Source organism: Lepidochelys olivacea (assembly GCF_965140295.1).
Source record: "Lepidochelys olivacea isolate rLepOli2 genome assembly, chromosome: 17".
NCBI lineage: Eukaryota > Metazoa > Chordata > Testudines > Cheloniidae > Lepidochelys > Lepidochelys olivacea.
Window position 1 is genome coordinate 5,914,744 of NC_140427.1, and position 23,211 is coordinate 5,937,954.

A 23,211-nucleotide genomic window follows, 5' to 3' on the forward strand; every position below is an offset into this window, starting at 1 on the left:
TGCACACATACAAAATGGGAAATGATTGTCTGGGAAGGAGTACTGCAGAAAGGGATCTGGGGGGTGACAGTGGATCACAAGCTAAATATGAGTCAACAGTGTAACACGGTTGCAAAAAAAGCAAACATCATTCCGGGATGTATTACCAGGAGTATTGTAAGCAAGACATGAGAAGTAGTTCTTCCTCTCTACTCCGCTCTGATTAGGCCTCAGCTGAAGTATTGTGTCCAGTTCTGGGTGCCACATTTCAGGAAAAATGTGGACAAATTGGAGAAAGTCCAGAGAAGAGCAACAAAAATGATTAAAGGTCTAGAAAACATGTCCTATGAGGGAAGTTTGAAAAAATTGGGTTTGTTTAGCCTGGAGAGGAGAAGACTGAGGGGGACATAATAGTTTTCAAGTACATAAAAGGTTGTTATAAGGAAGAGGGAGAAAAATTGTTCTTCTTAACCTCTGAGGATAGGACAGGAAGCAATGGGTTTAAATTGCAGCAAGGGCAGTTTAGGTTGGACATTAGGAAAAACTTCCTAACTGTCAGAGTGGTTAAGCTCTGGAATAAATTGTCCAGGGAGGTTGTGGAATCTCAATCATTGGAGATTTTTAAAAGCAGGTTAGATAATCACTGGTCAGGGATGGTCTAGGAAACAATGTAGTCCTGGTTTAGCATGAGTAATTGGACATAGGTGACACCTCATTTCTTGGGAGATAGGATTAGGGAGGTAAATGGATCAGGAGGCTAGAAAAAGAATGTCTATACTAGCAAAAATAAGGGGGAATACCCAGAGAACCATTTACAATGGACAAGTTAACAATGGCTAAGCTAAATCAGGAATGTAAATATGAGGTAAAGAGTAAGTCATACATGGACAATGCGTGGACAGAGCATGCTGTATAGGGATTGGTTCTTACAAAGTAACCAAGCCAATCCCAAATTGTGTAATGCAATGCAATGTAATGTGTCAATGTATATAAAGGAAGAGGTTTGCTATGTAACTTTGGGTATGTGGTATGCTCTATACCAGAGGTTTTCAAACTTTTTAGACTGTGTACCTCTTTCCAAATAATGTAGTCTACCGTGTACCCCATATGAGATAGGATTATAATATACCTATGTGGTGAGATTGCCAAGTCTTACTAAATAAAATCATTGTCTGCTGTTACAGGATTTTTCTTGTGTACCCCCTGACAAGAGTTTATGTACTTCAGTTTGAAAACTATTGCCCTATACCCACCCCTTATGCTTGAATCTGATCAACTCAGCCTGTTCTATTCCACTCCAGAGGTAGCTGAATTTCAGTGGTAGGTGAACTGGTAAATATTTATCTCATATACAGACTGTTCTGTTCTTCTCCAGAGACATATTTGCTGTATGCCAAATAAAGGAACCTGAGAGACAAGACTGGAGTCAAGCTGAGTTCTTGGGGAACTCCGATAAACAGTAGGTAGATAAAATATATCTAAAATTATTTGGAATTTTGCAAAATTTTGTCAAAACTGATAGAAAATGAAAACTACCAGAAAACTGAGAGAGACTGGCCAGATGAATTCATTAAAATGGCTGACTTTATGGAAAATTCCATGAGGACTGCCATTTGTTTTCATCATTTCCTTCAAAAAATTAACAGCAATAATCTTTTTTTAGAGGTAATGCAAGTTAATGAAAAATATAGCCCATGTGTTAAAGTAGTGTCTTAATCGGCAATAGTTTTTTTTTATAGATGTTCATCTTTTATTGGTTTTAAAAAGTTTACATTTAGAATGTAATAGTTAAATTATATGAAAAACAGAAATGACAGTTTATAGTTAGACTCATATATTTGAAAAAGAAACTCATAAAGCAAAATAAAGTTCACATATGTTTCATATTTTCATTGTGTCTGTCATGAATTTGATGTGGTGGTTTATTTTATATCAACCTTGTAAATTATATAATAGTCTTCCACACTAGCATCTTCTGGGATGATCTCTGGCTTGTGTAAAACTGTGGAATTAAATTAATGAAATATGAATATTTTAATCTTAAGCACTGCAGATATATTTATATTCAAGATATTGCTAAGAATATTCACGTTTTGTCTACTTTGTGGTTTGTATATTTTTCTGGAGTTTTTATGTGTATATTAAAAATAACATTTTGTGGCCAATTTAATGGAAATACGTAGCACCAAAAACATTATTTTCCCTTAAAATGGTCAGATTTAACAAAAAATGGCATTTCAGTTAGTGCTAGTGTGCTCATGTAGTCTGAAACTTTTGGAAGAGATAATTTTCCAAATTGAGACAATGTAAAGGGGTTTAAAATCTAGTACTTTATAAGTACAATTTTTCTGGCTTATGCTTCAGAACATAGAAAAATCATTTTACTATGAGATTAAATCTAAAAGTTAAATTGTGAATCTTATATCAACATATTACTCTGATTTATCATTATCAACAACACAATATGCAAGTGGCTAATATGATGTACAAATAACATTTTCTTAAATCAGTAATTCCAATTATGAGCATATGTTATTGAACAATGACCGTACCCCGTTAAAAGGGAACTGTATTTACTACTCTCTCTCCTCCAGTTTCCTCCCACCACAGGGACTTCTGAGCTACTGAGTCACTTGGCTTAGCAGACAATGCTTTGGGAGGTTCTACCTCTCCCTACTCCCTCATGCAGACCATGAAAAAGGAATCAGAGCATCTCCATCTGCTCATGAGTTACAAATTCCATATGGCCCTGGAGGTGAGAGGGCCATGGCTTTGCTTCAAGGGATCTGCTACGTGACTGGCCAACTTGGGGTGGGCATACCTCATGGTTGCTTGGAGGGCCCATGGTTGGGGAAGAGTATATAAGGGGTTTAATAGGCTGGGACAGGAAACGTGGTGAGCTGTACATATGGCCAATCAGGAGGTTTTCCCTTGCCCCTTGCACGCATTTTTCAGCTCAGTGCTTTGGCAGTGTCAGCTAGGGTGTGGTTATTAAGAAGGGCTAGCAGTTAACCTTTTGGTTCAGGGTCCGGGGTCTCCACAACATGCACTAGGTTACATCAATCACTATATTTGGAGTCAGGGAGAAATTTTCCATCAGCATGTTGACCTGTAGTCCCCTCTTTGTTGCAATAATGATAATCTGTTTTGGAGTTAATTTAATTGAAAGGAATTTGATCTTTCAGAAAAAATGTGGGTTGGTTTGGAGATTAGCAGGTAGCAGCAACAAAGATGGGTGAGAGGAATTGCAAATTGATTGGGATGAAAGGATGGACTTGTATCCAGGCTCAGAGTGCAGAATTAAAACGGGCCACAGTTGGTGATAGTGGCAGACAGCAACCTCAATAATGTTCACAGGTGAAATGTGGCATGCTCTTTGAAAGGGCCTGATTCCTTTCAAAAGGGTTAGGTGGGATCTGTGGCTTTAGCGAAACTGCATCCTTTCTGCATGGTAAGGACATAGAAGCAGAGTGGCTGCTCTTGTGGTATAGGCGGGAATTTGTTTTCATTTAAAAAATAAAAATTTTTATCCTTAGGATTGTGCGGAATACATAACCCAAATGCACCCTGAAGACTCGAACTAAAGAGCAAATTAAAAGTACCCAAAGTGTGTGGTTTATTTTTTTTAATCTCATGGTTTTTAGACCTGACTCATATTTTTGAAAAGCGTTAGCAATACTGTGGCATTGCCTGGGGCCTTCAAGACTCACCCCTGGATTGGTAGATCACAATACTTGGCTTGTTGCTGTTCATCATTTAACCTTATTTTGGTTTGTAGTTTGAGTTGATACATAAATTCAAGGTGCAGGCAGAGGTCTTTAATCTATTTAATATGTCTGGAGTTTTATTTTTAGTATGGAGCCAGGAGTGGCACTTAGCTATGTATCAGTGTGATAGGCTTTATTTTTATTGAAATATGCACAGAGTGGTATATATGAAACACTAAACATGCAAGAACAGAGTTAACCACATATATGACACGGTAGTATTTCAGACTTTAATTCTTTTTGTCTGAATTTTATACCAAGTTGCTTAATATTTATTTGTATGCTTTGAAGAACAATGTGGAGGTGGAAGCTAAAAAAAAAAAATTACCAGGAAATGAGATGAGTGTCCATTCCTGGTGATCAGGGCACATAGAAAATAAGAATATTGAAATAAAATTTATAGCAAAACATACTAATCTTCTGCTCTTTTTACCATAAATAACCATGAATCTATTGTGCTAGTGAAATTTTATTTAACTGGATGTTGGTGAAAGAGCCTGGCCTCAAATTATAGTAGGGACAGTTAGATTAAACTTGGTATAATATGATGAAATGGTCTTTATGAGCTATTTCATAAAATACATGTAAGTGTGTGTGTGTGTGTGTGTGAAGTCAAATCAATATCACAGTGAAAAAAATCTTGGGTTTTTAGGGTAGAGCTTATAATAATTGTTTTAATCTCAAGAGCTGGCTGAGATAGCAAAGTGTTTTTTTAATTCTAAATGTGTTATATTTTCAAATTGTTGTATGTTTGTTATCCATCTTGTCTTACATTAGTCTCAAACAGCTATCCTAGAATTCAAAATCAGAAATTCATATTTTTTAATGTAAAGGGGGTAAAATGTGTATGATGATATTAATTTGTTGTTAACTGAAATAATACAACATTACTAAATGACAGTTAATCTATCAAACCAATGCCATGACATCTTATTTGTTGTTTTAATATGTTTTAAGGGAGAAATGTATTTTTCAGATGTGTTTTATGTTTGCACCAGGTAATGGAAAGTACAATATATTATGTGCTTGTCCCTTAGAGGAAACTTCTTAACAAAAATAATTGAATGTAGTAAATCTTTTTCCCCCTGCTTCCCCACTTGTATGCCTTCTGCATTGTATCTCTTGTGTTAGTACTTATAGCAAACCTTGTTGGTAATGACACGATTACAGAGCTGATGCAAGTGATACTATAGTGGAACACTGCCCTTACCCACCATATGTTTGCTTTACATTGCAAGGTGGGTTTAATTCTCTTTCTCACTCTCTCTGATTCTTCATTTCTTCAGTAAGCGACCTCATTTATCTGAGATTTAGAGTCTTGTTACTGTTTGCTTTTGCTATTGGGAGTAAGACTACAGTTTTCAAATAATTAGAAACATCCACAAGCTAATAAATCTGTCCTGAAATTGTCATTTGATTGTGTATATTGTGTATGTTTATATTCAACTGTGTCTCTGTATGGATGATTTATCAGGTGTTTATTTTAGAGTTTCATCATATACACTGGTGAGATGATTTGTTGCACAGTAGGTTTAATAACTTAAGTGCTCTGATTACTATTTGTGTTTGGTATATGGTTTATTTATTTCCTTATCAGACACTAATCTTAAAAACTTCCCTGTCCTATAAATATATAATTTGTTTTAGTTAATGTTGAATAAATATAATCATCTGGTAAGTCACATTTTCAGGGCATCTGGAATTCCTCTTTGCTAGTAACGTCTATCTGTAACATATATTATATATATATATTATAATTGCATATAATATATTGCTCTGTGACATAAATTCAAATATAATAAATGTCACCTCCTGTTTTTTCTAATTCATTATAATGGTTGATCATCTTATGGTAGCATTATCTGAAGCATTTTAACTGTGTTAAAATGTGGCAATATCTTGTGTTAAAAGGCTTTTAAAATATTTAAATAGAATACTTTTCAAAAAGAAACAATGGCATAGATTAAAACTAATCCAATAAATATGAATGTAGCCCAGTCTTGCAGTCCTGGTTCATCCAGTCATTCTCTCAACCCAGGTGTTTGTTTAGTGGGAAGTCATCTTGGGAAGTGATGAGAGATGAATTTCACCCAAAGCTAGTTGGACAAGCCCCCAATATGTAGTTTCCATGCCAAAAGCAGTCTTGTTTTGTTATAAACCATTGCCTGTAAATGTTTGAAATCACAGTTTGAGACAATTATTGGTGATCTCTCAACACAATGAACACTATATAAGACCTTAATATAAACAATCAAGACATTTATGGTTCTGGGTGGGATTGCAACTTCCTCCACTTTTAGATCTTTACTTTTAGTAAAGATCTGTAAAATTATTTCAGAATTGAACTTTGTATGGATGCTGAGGATAGGACAAAAAATTAAAATTGTGAAACTGTTCCATTAATTCTCAGTGGTGAATTAGAATTAAGTGATCTTTTCCTTCTTACAGAACAGTATTACCTTTAAAAAAAAATAAAATCTCACTGAACGCATGCTTAGTTTAGTATGCAAAATATTACCAGTGAACTAAAACATAATAACTGAAACCAATTGCAAACAGATGGGACTCTCTTATTCTGATTGGCCATATGTTGCCATAGTAAAAATTGAAAAATCCAGTCAAAACATAACTCATGTAGAGGAAATGACCTTGATGGTTCTTGACTGCTATATAGAATTTCTGTAGAACCCACCCTTGGAATATATCAAATTTTCAACATAAATGGCAGCTAGATATTTGTAAAAGATGCATCATAGTGTTTATTTAGGTTGTCCAGAAGGAAAATATGGTTTTTCAAAAATCTCTGCCATCTACACAGGTGTAAACAGAAAGTACAGAACTGGCACAAGTCTAATATGAATCATGCAAAACCATGCTCTTGGGTATTGCTTCTCGGAAATGAATAATAGCTGTAAGTGTCTGAACAATGTAAATCACACTTGCACTTGGAAAAGCTTCTTAAATACAAACATGCTTTATTTCTAATAGACTGGGAAGTTTATGGCTCTAAAAAGTTCAGTTTTATGTGGTTTATTTTAAGTTTAGCTCATATTCACCTACTTTTTTTCCCACTGGAAAGTCCTGTGTTGTCACCCTTCTGATTATTTGTAATATTTCGTGAGAAGAAAATAGCAAGTATTGTTACAATGTGTAAATACATTATGTGTATGTTTGTATATCAGTATGCAAATACACACACTTGCAATGCTACCCAGAACTATAAATGCCTTCATTGTTTATATTATAGATATATATATCTAATATTGATAATGTGTGTTTATATGTATAAATATGCACTAATGGGGATAATCAGCCTTTCCATGTCTGTCTTGTCTACAATGTTCCCTCTAATTTTTGACAGGCCATGTGCACAAAAAATTTCTTCTGTGCAAATTGTGCTTCTGTGCAAATTTTTGTGCACGCGGTGTTTCGCCGTGTGCACGGGGTTTAGGATCTGTGTGCGCGTGCACAGCTTAGAGGGAACAGTGCTTGTCTATTTAGATTGTAAACTCTTAAAGGTAGGGACTGTTTCTTGCTACCTGTATGTACAGTGCCTAGCACAATAGTGCTCTGACCTCAACTGGGGCCTCTGTGCTGCTGTATTACAAATAATAATAATACAATATAAAATAACATAAACAGATATCATGTATGTGCCTATATGTATGCAAAATACACACATATATACACATACACAATACATATATGTGATATATACATATATAATTATAATATCCTACACTAACTGTCTGTCATGTTTAAAGCAGATATCTGGTAAAGATTCCCCCCTGCCCCCCGCTATTTTCCTCATACTTGTTATAGGACAAAATCCATACCTTGGCAAATAAACTTAACCTCAATTTTAAACACCCTCTTCACAACATTTGAAAACTGATTGTACCTTAGGGGCTACCTCAACAGACTTCATGTGGATTAATAACCTAACATGCAAAGTAAGCTGACAGTAAAACTTTCACTTGTTCTGTTTGACCCATGTAAATATGATGCTGATGAAATTTCACTAAATCCCTAGTTAAAAACTTTGAATCCTTTTGTTTGTGTGTTTAGGGTTATTAGGCAATATCACTGTGTATGCAGAAAGTGTTTGAAAGTTTTTTTTCCCCCCACTGGGGGATTGTATATATTCTGCTATTTATTTGTACTTCATTATAATTCAGTACAAAAAATACGTTAAAACAATACTGAATATGTCATTGAAATGAACAGGGCATTCATAGTTCATTTTACCACTTTACCACCCCATTGTGCCTACATATTGCATGATTTTGGGGGTCTGAAAATAGTCATTTTTTAAAAAAAGTTTAAAGGTGGCATTTTCAAAAGGGCTCCGAAGTCCCTTTGAAAATCCCACCACAAAGCAATTACTCCTAGCTGAACATATTTTCCAAATCTAAGACCCTTTTGCATTACAGCAGAATTTTAATGACTTGTACATTTTGCAGATGTCTAAATAAACAAAAATATAGTAAAGTTAATTTTTTTAAAATACATTGCATCTGATCAAACAACCCATGTGCCAAGTTTTAGGCTGATGTCATATGAAACAAACTTCAGTTTTAATAAATGAACAGATGAATTGGATCCTGTTTCAGTAACTATATTTAAAAAGATATGTTATTTCTAGTATCCTGGATCATTTCAGCCCCAGTGAGTAGTGAATCTCTAAGGAGCAGAATTCAGGGCTGACCATTTGTGAAGGAAGAATAAGGGTTTGAATTCTAAAAAACAAACAAACCCAGTTGACTTACTATAGCAAGTGCATAAAACTTTCTTAGGCACGTGTTTAGAATTTATGTGACATTATACTACGCTGTGCAGTACTACCCACTGACAATAAACACACAAATGTTATGGTGTTTCAAATTTTATAGCCAAACAAGCAAGTATTGAAAGGTGGAGAGAATGGGAAAATGATGCTGGGATAAAAATGGTTTGTTTGTTTTTAATTACTATTTGTTTGCATAGTGCTCAGGATCCAGAATTGCTAAAGGAATCAATGCACCAATGAAATGAGACATACATGAATGTTTGGTTTCAGAGTAGCAGCCGCGTTAGTTTGTATCCACAAAAAGAAAAGGAGTACTTGTGGCACCTTAGTCTCTAAGGTACTCCTTTTCTTTTTACATAAATGTTTGTAAATATGGAATGGGGGGCAGAAAGAGTCCAAAGATAGGCGAGAAAAAAATATTTAGGTGTATGGAAAAACTCCCCTATAAGGGGAGTGAAAACATTCTACATCTCTCCATTGCATGGATTCTGCCACCTGCTTCCATATCATCTGGTATTGGCCACTCTTGGACAGCATACTGGACTAAATTGACCAATTGTTTAATCCTCTGTGGCAATTCCTATGTTCTCAAAGCTGTATATTTCCTTTCCTCCTGATGGCTCCCAAAGTACTTTACAAACTGCTTTGTATGGTATTTTGTACAATTCTGCCCACTGATTTTCTAGCATGTGCTTAATTGCATATGGCTTTCAGAATTTGATCCTATGTGAACAGTATTGAAAAAGGATTTTCTGGACAATTTGTTTCTTACATGGTCCCTCTACAATCAATCTTGGATGGAAAAGATCAATAATGAAGGGAGAAAATAAAACCATCAGAGCAGTGCAGTAAAATAATAAATATACTATGGATTATAAAATTGTATTAGCATACCAATTTTGTATGTTTGTTTTTATTTTTATTCTACCAAATATTCCCATTAACTACATTTTGTGTGTGTAGTCAAACATGGAAGGGATATTAATTTGTCTCTTGTGCTTGGGAAGAGAAAGTAGTTAATATGCTGACTATATGGTAAAGTTTCTCTATAAAGTATTCATCTCTAGAATGAATTTTACTATGGCAGAGGCACACTTAGATGTTAATTTAAAAATATCAAATGTACCTTTAAAAAAATTGTGATTTGAGACGTAGCTTTCTGATTGTTGATTAGGACCCAGTGATATCAGGGGGAATTTGCTGTTAACTTCAATAACTTGATTTGGCCTTTAATACAACCAGTAAACGATACAAAAAACTGATCTGAACAAGATAGTCACCTTGTCTTTGTTTTGTAAGTACTCTGCCTTGTCCTGAATTCTGTCTCATCACCATTAATTTGGCCCCCCCCCCTTCACTTTCAGTAACTTAATCAAATCAGACAAGACAAACTTAATCACATTTGACCTTCGAACACTATTTTTTCCTCTTCAGCCATCCTAGGCATTGTAACCACATTTCTTCTTTTAAGAAGCTGTATATTTCCACTTACAGTGTACACACACACACACACACATTCTATTTGGATCGCTTGGATTGAATTGCAGTAAATTTCCATGAGAGGTGTGCAATTAGCTAGAATAATGATCAATAAAATGTAATATTTGTGTTAGCTGGAAAATATATATAGACTGGCATTCTGCTGTCTGATGCAATGAATACCATTGAGACAACCAATAAAATGTTGACCTCAATCATGTCTTATTTCATAAGAAGAATATTGTTTCTTTGTTTGGAAACAGTGGCATTTACTGCAGAGTATTTCTGTTTTTTAGATAACTTTGCAGTTAACTTATCAGCTTCCTGTATATCCAATACATTCCTATGGTTAGTTATGTTGTATGATGCATTAGATTTATGTTGTGCCTTTCTTCTAGAGTATTTTACAATTGATCTCGCTTCACTTCTAGGATGAAACAGAGCAACACTTCACAGTAATTTGTCAGGAAGTAAAGAATACTTTTTCCAGTTGAAATTCTATGGTGATTTTTGGGTAGACAACATGTAATGGTCGACGTTTAAGTTTGGCCAGGATTCTGAGGTTAATACGTACACGGTTGCAAAATGTCCCATGGGAATGCCTAGTATAGTCAAAATGATGCACCTTAAATTTTCAGACTGTTATGTAGTGCTTATCTGTACAACTCTCAGTGGCATTAATAGGAGCTGGGCAGCCAAACCTGTGTGTGCTACTTTGAAAAATTAGCAGACAGGGGGGCTGTGTTTTTATTCATCTGCTTATGTGCTTTTCCTGTACTTTTTGTAGTGTGCATGTCTTGTGTGGCAAGGCGATGTGTGCTAATAGCGTATTGTGCTGGGAAAAAAACTTTCATACATGCAAAACCAGGTAAAAGTATTTGGGTGAGGTGTGGTCCATCATGGCTTTGAGTGCAAATTCCAAATTTAGTGCTATTGATTTGCCTCGTTCAATGTGTCTTTGTTGTTACCACATAAGGGAACTGTGCAAGTCCCTGCAGTTTGAACCTCTTTGTGATCATCAATAAATAGGGAGCCTCCAATAGTACATAAAGCAGGGGAATTCAGAAATGTTTGGTTCTGTAGGTCAGAGTGAGAGGAATGGCCTGAGTGTTGTGCGAACGTTGCTTCAACAGGCACCTTTCTAGATGGTTTCTGTTTTGTGCTCTCACCAATTTCTGTGTACATCCATTTGGATCTGTAAATGGGCCTCTGAAATTACAGACTTCAAACATTTCAAATGTATACGTCAAGTAAGCATCCACTCCAAATAAAGATCCTCTGCACACAGTTTTCCCGTGCCCCTGCAGCACCAACTCCTTGCACCCTTTGTTGGACACTGGAAGGTGTTCTGTGGTTCTGATGGCTAAGATTGGCAAGTGGGCAGAGACTGGAAAGATTGGGCAGTGGACAAGGCTGAGGGGGATGTGCATCATTTCTCCTCCAGCTCTTTGAAGCTTTGGGACAAACAAAAGCCCCACAAGTATTATGGTTTCTACAAAGCTACCTCCCACTTGGACCTGCTGAGGGTAGCCAGGCCAAAGGGGAGGGGAGGAGTCTCTATAGCAAGGCTACATTGAAACTGTACTGCAAAGGAGATAGTAGGACCACCAGGAGCTAGAACCAACATGGGGCACATGTCTCCTGCAGATACCCTGGGATCTGTATGGATCTGTCAGGTTTCAGGGCAGGTCAAGGGAGCTATTCCAAGAAGGGAGAACACCAACCTCCCAATGAAATTGTAGAGGAGGAGCTCTGCAAGGGGGCAATCCTTGTGTAGATTTCCTCCTGCAGATTCTGTTCCTGCAGGGGTAACTGTGATAGAGAGGGAGGGAATATCTTTTCCTCGGTAGTTCCGTAGAGTTTGCCCAAGTAAACAGCGAGAATGTCAACATCTGGCCTGTAGTGAGTTTTCAGCGTTTAACGGACAGCCAGAATAAAGTCGTTTTGGACTATGGGTACACTTTTCAAAAGTGCCTAAATCCCACTTTCAAAATCCCATTGAAAATCCGTGGGACTTAAGTGCTTTGGAAAAGTTTTTGTAAATCTTTTTATTATGGAGTTTGGGAAGGGTCTTTGCTTTGGTATGGCATTAGCAATTACAATCCATGAACCTAATAGAAGTGCAAATAAATTAGTAATTATTGTATAAGATTAAGAACAAAGTACTTCCTCCCCACTTCTAGCTCCAAAGTTTTTTCTGCACACATGATTCAATACGTTCTTTAAAGAAATGTCATCATTTATTTTCCTTTGCTGTATATTTCACTTAGGGTGACAATTGCATTTCATAGCTTTAGTACTTCAAGTCTTGTTGGAAAGGATCCTGGCTGAATACATTTAATCCATCTGCGTACAATATGAGTGACTCTGAAATGTTATTGATTTCTAATTTTTTTTAAAGATCTTCTTAAAATCTTCTTTGTATCCTTAAGTGCAGTAAAAATAGGGAAAAATTGGTACTTGTTGGTATTAAGATCCACAGGTATTAGAACTGGTGTCATTCATTTCAAGAGGATTAGAGTAGGTATGAGCTCACAGACCAGGAGATAGTACATAATAAAAAAAACAAATATAATTATTGATAGGACACACAATAGGAGGTTTAAGTGTGTCTATGCTGACAACAGGAATTGGATATCCACATACCATCCTGGGAGTGGCCAGTTATCCTGTAAAAGACTATCCTAGTTCAAATGCAGAGCAAAGCTTGTGATCAAATGCCTCCCAAACTACAGATTAGCATAGGTGTTTACTTTCATCAGTCTCTTTGACTAGGGTCAGAATGAATGGTGTATTAAAGTGAAAAAGCATTTTGTGTATATAGAAAAACTTGCTGCTACTCAATAGTCAGTTAATTCTTAACCAAACTAAAAATACATCTCTCTTTCACATAAATTGAGTCACCACTAAGTTGTACTTAAGCCAGTAAAAGGAAGAAAGCATTATATATTGAAAAGCAAAACGTGTCCAGGCACATAGTGTTTGAACTGAGAAGTGATGAGCTAATTATTTTATTAAATGACTTGTTCAGGGAGGCAACATGGACTGGAGGCTAGAGTAGAGAACTGGCACTCAGGAGACTTGGGTTCTCTTCCTTCCTCTGACAATGATGTTTGATGCAGCCTTGAGCAAGTCACTTGATATTTTTTGCTTCCATTTGCCAATCTGTAAAATGGGAGTTATAACCCTTACTGATTTTTGAAATCTCTCGATAAAAGTTCTAAATGCTTATTATTATACTGTTGTAAATTACATTGGATTACTCATTATGATCTTATAGGTAAACATTCTGTGGTAAGGAACTGATGTGCTGACAGCCATTCATCTTCTAACGAACTGACCCTATAGTGCTGCATATAACATAACTTTGGGCTATAAATTGGCCATGAATAAATTTAGGCTGGAAATTAGAAGAAGGTTTCTAGCCATTAGAGGAAGAAGTTTTTGGAAGAGCCTCCCATTAGGACAAGGGGGAGAACAACGTAACTAGTTTTAAAACGGAGCTTGGTAAATTTAGGAATGGGATTATATGAGGGAGTTGCTCGATAAGACGGGACTAGACTTGATGACCCAGGAGGTCTCTTCCAGTGCTATGTTCCCAATACAACATTGAAATTAAATTTAATGGGCAACTGTTATGCCTCTTGACTGCAAGAAATGGCATTAGTAGACATAGCTGACTGCTCCTTAGAAGAGGTTATATGTGAAGAAATGAGAATGCTACCCAAAGTTAAGTAAAAAAAAAAAAGAATTGTACAGACATTCTGCAATCTTCTTAGTACACTTGTTATTGGACTGTCGGTGTGAAAGAATGTTCAGATATGACCTGTCAGTATGTGGGCAGGATTAAAGTACATTAAATTTGCTTGTGTGGGGAAAAGCTTTAGTGCTCTCACAGTACACATGGGTGAATTTTTCAGGCTTCTTATTCATGAATATCAAGAGTCAAAACTCTTTTTATCACTCTTTGGGTGCCTAGAATTGCATTACAGGAAGGTATCATGCCCAACTGTGATTGCTACAAGACACACATTTTTATACTATCAAGGATCTGAAATAAAAAACAGCATGATTTTATGTGCGTTTTAGTGGCATTGATCCAAAATGGTTTCCCACTGAATACCATGCCAAATCTTTGAAGCAATAATGATATCTGCCTGATAACTTATTTTTCTCTCTGGAATCTTAATATTGAGATCCTTCTGTCAACATGATTGTTCTCCAATAGTATTCAAAATGTAGCTAATGATCTTGCAATATTTTAGGAAGAAAGTGGAAGTAAACACATGAAGTGCCAAAAGAAACTGTGAAAGAAGTCTAGATGTGGCTCAATAATAGTTCAACAGTGCTTGATGATGTTACCAGAGGTGATGATTTTCACACACATTCAGAAGAGATGCATTATTTCAGAAAATGAAAAGGTGCACAATCAATACAAATGGCTGTCAAGCCAAGTGCCAGCGGAAGAGTCTCTTCATTGTCTTTCATTACTAAGAGTCACCCTATGTGCTTTTTGTCACTAGCACTGTATGCTATCACACTCCAGCTCCCTTGACTCATATATGTATTCTAAATGAAAACATTGTAATTCATACATTCAGGAATACAGGAGATGGATCCCAGTTTGTTTCTGTCAAAGATTTATGATGACACTGATGGCAAGTGACTTATGATCATTGTAAACAGATGCCATATGGATTCCTATTGATTGACATGCAAATCTTTGACAGCAGAAATCCAGGCCATGTCAATCACTGGCTGTCAGTATGACTGTACACTCTCCTTTTTGATATGATTAAACGACAATGATCATGAGGGGATTCACTTCATTTCACAAGATGGCAGATGAATAACATTGACAGAAGAGTTAGGAAATCTCAGTGTAGCTTATGGCTCCAATGTTGGAAGGAGAGAATATTATGGGGGAACAGAGTTGGCAGTTGCAACTGGTGGTTAGGGTCACTACTCTAGCATGTCAGACAGGGTATTCAGACTAGAAAGTATTAAGCAGTCCCTGATGATTTTCTGAGGATCAAATGGGTATTTATCTTTATGCATTAATGCCACCTGTCACATTTTGATATCTGGGCACATTCTATATTCTAAATTTCAAACATATGTGCTACTATCACACCATATTTTTCAATAGGACACATGTTTTAATTTAAGGCTCATATTCATGCCTTTGTGTTAACACAGCCATCAATATTTATCTCCTTTGCCTTTTTTATATCTTTCTCAAAGCAACATTTTAATGGGTAACCGTGGCTATGGTCTATTAATTCCAGTTTGGTTGTTCCCTGTTCCAAAGAGAAGAAAAAATTGGATTGAATTGACAAAGAGGAAGATAGTCCACATGTATAAACCATAGAAAGCACTTACTATATTTTAAGTAAACTGTGCTGCTTTATTTAGCAGGTGTAGAAATGAGGTATTTATAATCTATTGGGGAAGAGAGTAGTACCCTGTGGTAGACTGAAAAATTATGTGTTACATATCAATTGAACGTGATGTGGTAATACAAGACACGTGACAGTTAAGTTGGAAGGGAGGATGTGGACATTGCAGTCACTGAGAATGCAGCCTGTCGCTCAGTGGTGCCTTCTGGGTCCAAGAGATACATTTCAGTTGCATGGTGATTGGTTTTGAGGGATTTCTTTTTTTTTGGTTTGGTTTTTCAAATGTCCTTATTTTCTCCATATCACAGCAAAACTGGGATAGGAATAAAAGAGTGGCGGGGGCGGGGGGAATGTAATTTTCTTCTACTAGTTCTGTTCTTATGATGTCTCCATTTCACATCCTTATTTGTATGAAAGAGTCCATCAACTGTATGTTAAAGCATATTGTGCAAACTTTTAGTGATCTCTATCTCTATATCTAATCTACACTAAATATCCAGTAGTTTTTGGAGTAAATTGAAGTAAAAATCTAGAGAAGAGCTAGCCAACCTATGAGTACCATAGGTGACAAATGTTGCCCTCTTTTCTATTTGAGAATTATTGGCAAATAGTAATTGGCAAATGCTGGTTGTTCAAAATTAGTTAAGGAGCACTTCAGACAAATATATCTTAGGCTTTGTGAATCAATTGTGTTTGCTTCTCTTATATCTTTGATACTTTGCTGTTTGTTTGTAGTATGTAATTGGTCAGCTAAATCGGGTGATATTGTTTTTCTCCCTGATTGGATGACTGAACTTTTATAAGCAGGAAGTGGGAAATCAGAGATTTCAAAATTACCATGCAAACACATTCACTTGAATACTTGTGACCCTTTTGCTTTCTGCAAACATTCACACTTTCAAAAACAGACTTACAGGAATGTTTGCTGAAAAAAATGGTTGCAAATATTATTGAAATGAATTCAGTAGTTATTCAAGCTATTTTTAGAAATGGTTTTGTGCAGTTTTTACCCAGCGCTGCTCTACAATACACATAACTACCCCAGTAGAAAAGAATGATTTCAATAATAAGGGTTTTTAAAAAACTATGAAATGCTTACATAAACTATGTTCACTCAGTATCATCCTATATATATGATCCTGTTTGGTTATCAGAGTTTAAGCTATTCAAAGTTCTTGGTGTGTTATGGAAATGGATTTCAGTTTAATTTGCAATCTTGGCAATTTTTTTGTTTATTTTAAAGAGCACTGACAAATTAAGAGAATTTTACGCAATGATGAAGGATGAATGAGGGGGTGTAAAGAATTCAGATAATCCTTATTAATATTTGTTTTAAATCTTATAGATTATTTCAAATACATACCTCTGTTGACTTGGGCATACTAATAGATGGTTAGAAACAACATGCCTACAGAAAAGTAACAGGCGGTGGTATGATGCTGTAATATATCTTTACAAAGACTAGGAAAAATGATCTGTAGTCTCAAGAAACAGTTTGTATAGTTTGTGGTGACAAGTACACCATTAGCAATTGTGACAAGTACATTCATGATGTTATTAGAAACATTTCAGATGATTCATAACTTAAAAGATAAAGAGACTGCAAGGCTCTAAGTAACAAGTAGATAACACGATTATTTTTTTAACATTAGTAGTTATTAAACACAATGTATTTACTCATGTCTATTTCTATATTTACTCAACTTTTCCTGACAGATTCTGTGTTCTTCAGATTAAGCTATTACAAGTTATCTACAGTATACTGTATGCCATTGCTAATATAGAACACCAATAAATGTGGATTTTTCTAATGTAACCTATATATTCAATCTCAAAAGACTGATAATATGCAAACCTCTCTCACACCCAACTCCCATCCCCCTACAAAATCCCAACCTTATAGATCTAGTGAATGATGCAGTGCATAGTTTTCAAAGAAACCATACAGGACCAAATTTATCCCTGATGTAACTCTGAAATTAATTACTAAATATGCTTTCTGTGCAATACTGATCTTACTATGACTTCATTTTTCAAAATAAAGATGGATGGAAATAAACATTAAATTTAGGACACAAATAATAATAAGCTAGTTCCACTGGAGTCTTTACTGGAAACTCCCCTGGATTTCAGTGGGAGTTTAGCTTTAAGACTGCAGAATTTAACCTCTGTAGGGGTCTTGATCCAAAAAGGAGTTGTGGAAGGAGTCACAAGGTTATAGGTGTGCGGGGGGGGTTGCAGTTTTGCTACCCTTACTTCTGCACTGCTGCTGGCGGCGGTGCTGCCTTCAGAGCTGGGTGGCCGGAGAGCAGCGGCTGTTGGCCAGTAGCCCAGCTCTGAAGGCAGAGCCGCAGCCAGCAGCAGTGCAGAAGTAAGGACGGCATGGTATGGTATTGCCACCCTTACTTCAGTGCTTCTCCCTGCAGAGCTGGGCCACTCTCCAGCTGCCCAGCTCTGAAGGCAGCAGCACAGAAGTAAGGGTGGCAATACTGCAACCCCCCTAAAATAACCTTGTGACACCCCCCCGCCCCCCAACAACTCCCTTTTGGGTCAGGACCCGTAATGTGAGAAATGCTGGTCTCTCCCATGAAATCGGTAGAGTATAGAGTAAAAGCACACAAAAGACCAGATTTCATGGGGGGAGACCAGATTTCACGGTCCATGATGCATTTTTCATGGCTGTGAATTTAGAAGGGCCCTAATTATGTTTGATCAATGGCCCAACAAATTGAAACTCAGTACAATTACTGTGAGCTCTAGCTCACGAAAGCTTATGCTCAAATAAATTGGTTAGTCTCTAAGGTGCCACAAGTACTCCTTTTTGCGAATACAATTACTGCGTACCTGTAGCAGAGCTGGCTAAAAAGCTAATGAAGGAGCCCGTCTGCTGCTAACAGTGGTTGTAGTTGTCTTTGGAAACTGTCAAATATTGCAGATCCCCTTTCAAATTTTACTTTAGGACCAATTTGAAAAATTCTTTCTGAAAATATTTAGCAGCTCACTCGTATCATTTTCATATAAAAACGTTTGATACTATAATTCCTGAAGGATCTCAGTTGTTTCTCCTCTTCTCATTCTGTACTGGATTCTTCAAGTGGCAGGACCAACTTCAGTGATTTCTCATTGTTTTTAACTTCAGTATCCTGGAGCCAATGAAACCTATGCAGATTGTCACCAGAGAGTCATCCTTTAAACCCACTACTATTTGAAATGATTTTATAAACTTGAAGAATGTGTAGTGGATTTAAAATTTTTATTAAGGAACATGTCCATGTTTAACTGTAGATGGCAGCATAACATTAGTCTTATTTTTACCTAGCCCCAAACTATTTCTAAATTTAACACTACAAGAATATTACAATATTGCTGATAGTCTGTTGAAAGCTGTTACGCATAAAATCTACCATATGTTACCATAATTGGTCTTGCAAATAAGATTTCATGTTCCTTATTTCTTTACAATCCCGTAGGAATTGCAATGCATAAAACATTCAGGGTCTGATTGTCCTTTTTTATGCGTTCTGCACCAGTACAGCTGCATTGACTTTTTGGTGAATTACTCTTGATTTACACCAGTAGAAATTTACACCACAGGAGAATCAGGCCATCAGTTTGGAAAGTGACACAAATGTACTCAGATTGGCCTTGATTCAGAAAAGTATTGAAACACATGTGTAGCTTTAAATACAGGAGCAATCTTATTGACTATGGAACAGATTTCTAAAGGTATTTAGGTGCCTAAAGATGCAAATAGGCAGCTAGTTCCTACCTCCCACTGACAATAACATGCTGAAATACCTGTAAAAGTCTGCCCAGTATGATTGACTCATCATTGTTAATCACAGTGGGCCAGACTTCCGAAGTTGGGTGTGTACAATTAAATGTGCACATGTATGCAGCTAACTTGTAAATACTTGTGCACCAACAGATTAGGTATTTTGCATGTGCATGTGGCCAATTTGGCACTGCTGCTCCCACAAATATCTGATTTGCACACCAATTTGGGTATTTGCATCTAGTTGCACAACTACATACATTTTGGGGTTCAGAGATTATCATGATCCTGTGGTACTAGTTTTAATGCTTGTTAGTTGAGGAAATGTTTCATTGTTCCATTGACTTGAACTATAAATACCCCAGGACCATCTCCTGCAGGTGGTGATTGACGGACAATTATTACCTTTGGGTGGCTGTTCAGTGGTCTATTTGAAATGAGTCTCTGTTAATTTTCTAGTACTGACATCACAAAACAAGCACCACAGTATGTGGAATCCACTGCCTACACTGTACCTTTTTTTGGGGATAAACAGGTGATGTCACTCTTCAGTGATGTCCATCTTTCCTGAGCAATGAATTAACTGAAAAAAGCAAACAGGATTTACTCTTCAGTAATCAGCCATATTGTAAGATATGGCATGAAATTCATTCACAAATGCTTAACAGATAATGTTACAGTGAGATGTTGCAAAGCATGTTCTAAGATTTTTAGGCCCCAATCCTTCAACATATATGCAAGTGCTTAAAATCAAAGGGACTTCATGTGCTTAAAGCTAAGAAGCAAAAAGTAGATATTTGCAGGATTGAGGCCTTAATTATTGTTGAATCCAGGTATAAGCAAGTAGCCAGGCATATTTATAAAGCCCCATAAAATCTTACAATAAGAGTATTTATAAATGACACGATGGTACCAAGTGTTACCAGGTTTTAAACTAACCTCTTAAATTATCTGCTACCTTTTAAAAATTAGCAAGAGTTAAATAAGAACAAATTGCATAAGGGTAATTTTAAGTTCAGGAGCGTGTGTGTGTGTCTTATCGCTGCTTTGATACAAACAAATAGTGGCTACTTGCACAGTGCCTTGCTGAGTAAATGCCTGTCTGAATTCCAGATGTTTACCATATGACTTTCCATAATATGGAGAAAATGGTTATTACCACTGCCTGTATTTTTCTACAGAACATTGATGTGACTGTACTCTTCAGATTGTTATTTTCAGTGTTGTTGTCCCAGGATATGAGAGACACAAGGTGGGTGAGGTAATATCTTTTATTGGACCAACTTCTGATGGTGAAAGAGACAAGCTTTCAAGCTACATAGAGCTGAACTAGAGCTGGTCAGGAATTTTTTGTTGAAATTTTTTGCCAGAAAATGCCAACTGGTTTAAACCAAAATTTTTGTGGGAACATACTGATTTTGATGGAAAAGTTTCTTGAGTCCATGATGGATAGAGGACCGAGAGCCACACCCCCAAAAGTAGCCCTGACCCCAGTCGTTACCTGGAGTGTGGGAGACCCAAGTTCAAGAGGGATTTGTCAAGAGATTCAAGTTCCTCTTCTGCTTGATTCAGAGGGACTTGAACCTGAGTCTTCAATATCCAAGCTGAGTGCCCTAACCGGCTGGCTATTGCTATTCTGCATTCTCTCTCTACCTCTTCTGTTGGACCTGTTCCACTTTGTATAAATAATTAAATATTCTTTGGGAGAGATTGACTATCTACACCAATGGTTAGGGCACTTGCGTGGGAGTCAGAGATACAGGGACTTGTATCTGGGCCTCTGACATCCCAGGTGAGTGTCTTTAAACACCAGGCTATAGAATCAGTCTCTCTCTTTAGCTCAATGAATCAGGCAGAGCAGGGACTTGAATCTGAGTCTGCTACAACCCAGATGAGTGCCTTAAACAGTGGGCTACATGCTGTGCTGGGGTTGTGTTGGCCAGTTGGTTTGTGTTTCCCTCAAAAAAAATATTTTTTTTTCAAAAAGTCAACAGGAAAACAATTCGAAATCTTGAAATTTTTGGCAGGATGGGAAAACCATTCCCTGCCCACCTCTAGAGACTCATCTATTTGCACATGCCAAAAATCCATGCTTATAAACACAAAATGGATAAACTGAACAAAGATGCCTGGTTTAGTGAACAAATGTGGGCTTCATGTGCACAAAATGAATCTGCATTCACAGTTTGTAGGTGCAGTTTTGGAGTCTGCTTTAAAACAAAATGGGCTCATAAGAAGCTCACCCAAAATACTGGGAGTTTGGTTTAGATCAAGAGGTAAGCAACAAAGTTTGATGAGATTTGCTATGGCATTTTGGACTGCAAACTTACCATTTTGCTCTGATCCCATCACCTTATATAAGTTAAGCAGGGTTAGACCAAGTAAAGACTTGACTGGGAGAACTCTAAAGTTCAGTGAGGTACTGCAGGAACTGGAGTTGGTGATTCAATAGGTGGTATCTTTCCTCTGCTTCAGCATGTGAACCAGTCACCCAGAATGGTGACCTAAAACACAGCTATAGTACCTAGGGTGACCAGACAGCAAGTGTGAAAAATCGGGACGGGGGTGGGGGGTAATAAGCGCCTATATAACAAAAAGCTCCAAATATTGGGACCGCCCTATAAAATAGGGACATCTGGTCATCCTAATAATACTTGACATTTGTTATTAAAGATCTTGTGGCACTTCTTGTAAGCGATGGGTTACCATCTCTACTATCCTAGCCAAATTGCAACACCTATTGTTATATTTTGTCTACAAAATTATCCTTGTATTTTGAACTAGAAAAGATATTCTTTATTTTCTGTTCTAAATCATTCCACAGTATCGCTGTCTGGTATTGCTCAATTGTTGTTTCATCCCTGTGGTAGATTGAGGGAGGGTTTTGGGGGGCTGTGGGGGAGAAAGAGGGTTGGGACGTACCCTGTGTCCTTTGGGATGATTGGAAATGTTTAGCTAATCAGAGAACAGTTTGAATAAATGTGTTTTTGAAGATTTTGAAAAGCTGACCTTAAAAACATTTACCTTTTTGGATAAGTGTTTATAGTGCAATGGCATCTAGCTTGAAGTTCAGTCTAGTCATGGGAAAGCAGAACATAATGTTATTAGCGACTGGTGTTTACTTGAAACATGTCCAAGCAGCATGATACTGTGCCCTCTGCACATATCACTCTGAGTGCATATAATGAAATCTGAAAATGCATTAATTTATACAACATATTAAGCCAAAACTATGTATCATGGAGTGATGGTAGTTATTAACTTTTAAAACTGACCTGATAATGCCTCTCTCATACAATCAGAGGTCCACATTTATCTGACAACCAGACGCGTTGATGTATTCCACAAATCAAGGCAATATGAAGTGAATTTATGACATTGGAGGGTGGGGGTTGGATCTAAGACCCAGTAAATGGAGCATACTGTCCACTTAGTGCAGCATTTTAATCTGTTAAAGTTATAATTTGGAAGGCCAGCCCTATAAAATGGGACAACCTTAGGTCTCATTTAAGGTCAAAATAGCCATGAGAGTTAAGCGTATGCAGGATTTTGAACAGTTGGCCTTGAACTAGGCTCTGTGGACTCATGGAAAATTAAGAATCTATCAGACTGGAAATTTCTTACAAAGAAGGTTGCAACAAATATATGTCAGATTTGATATATTGGGGGGGGGGGGAGATGACAGTATCCCAACAAGATGATATTTAGGAAATGAGAAATTAGAGGGGAGGGAGGTAAGCACTCTTGTAGCCATTCTCTTGGCACTAGAGAGTGGAGAGACCTATGCAAAACAGGAAGGCTCCTGCAGGGCAACAATGAAGCCCAATGAGGGAAGATACCTGCAGACACAGGATTGGAGCGACCTTCTGTGGTGTGCCTGACCAGAATAGGAACCAGACAGAAATCCATGGGAGGTGTTGTGCATTAGAAAGAGCCCAGAAAGGAGTCAGGAGGTAGAGTCACGATGTCTGTCAGAGCAGACATTGACTGCTCATCCTCCCATCCCTGCAATGGAACCCAGTG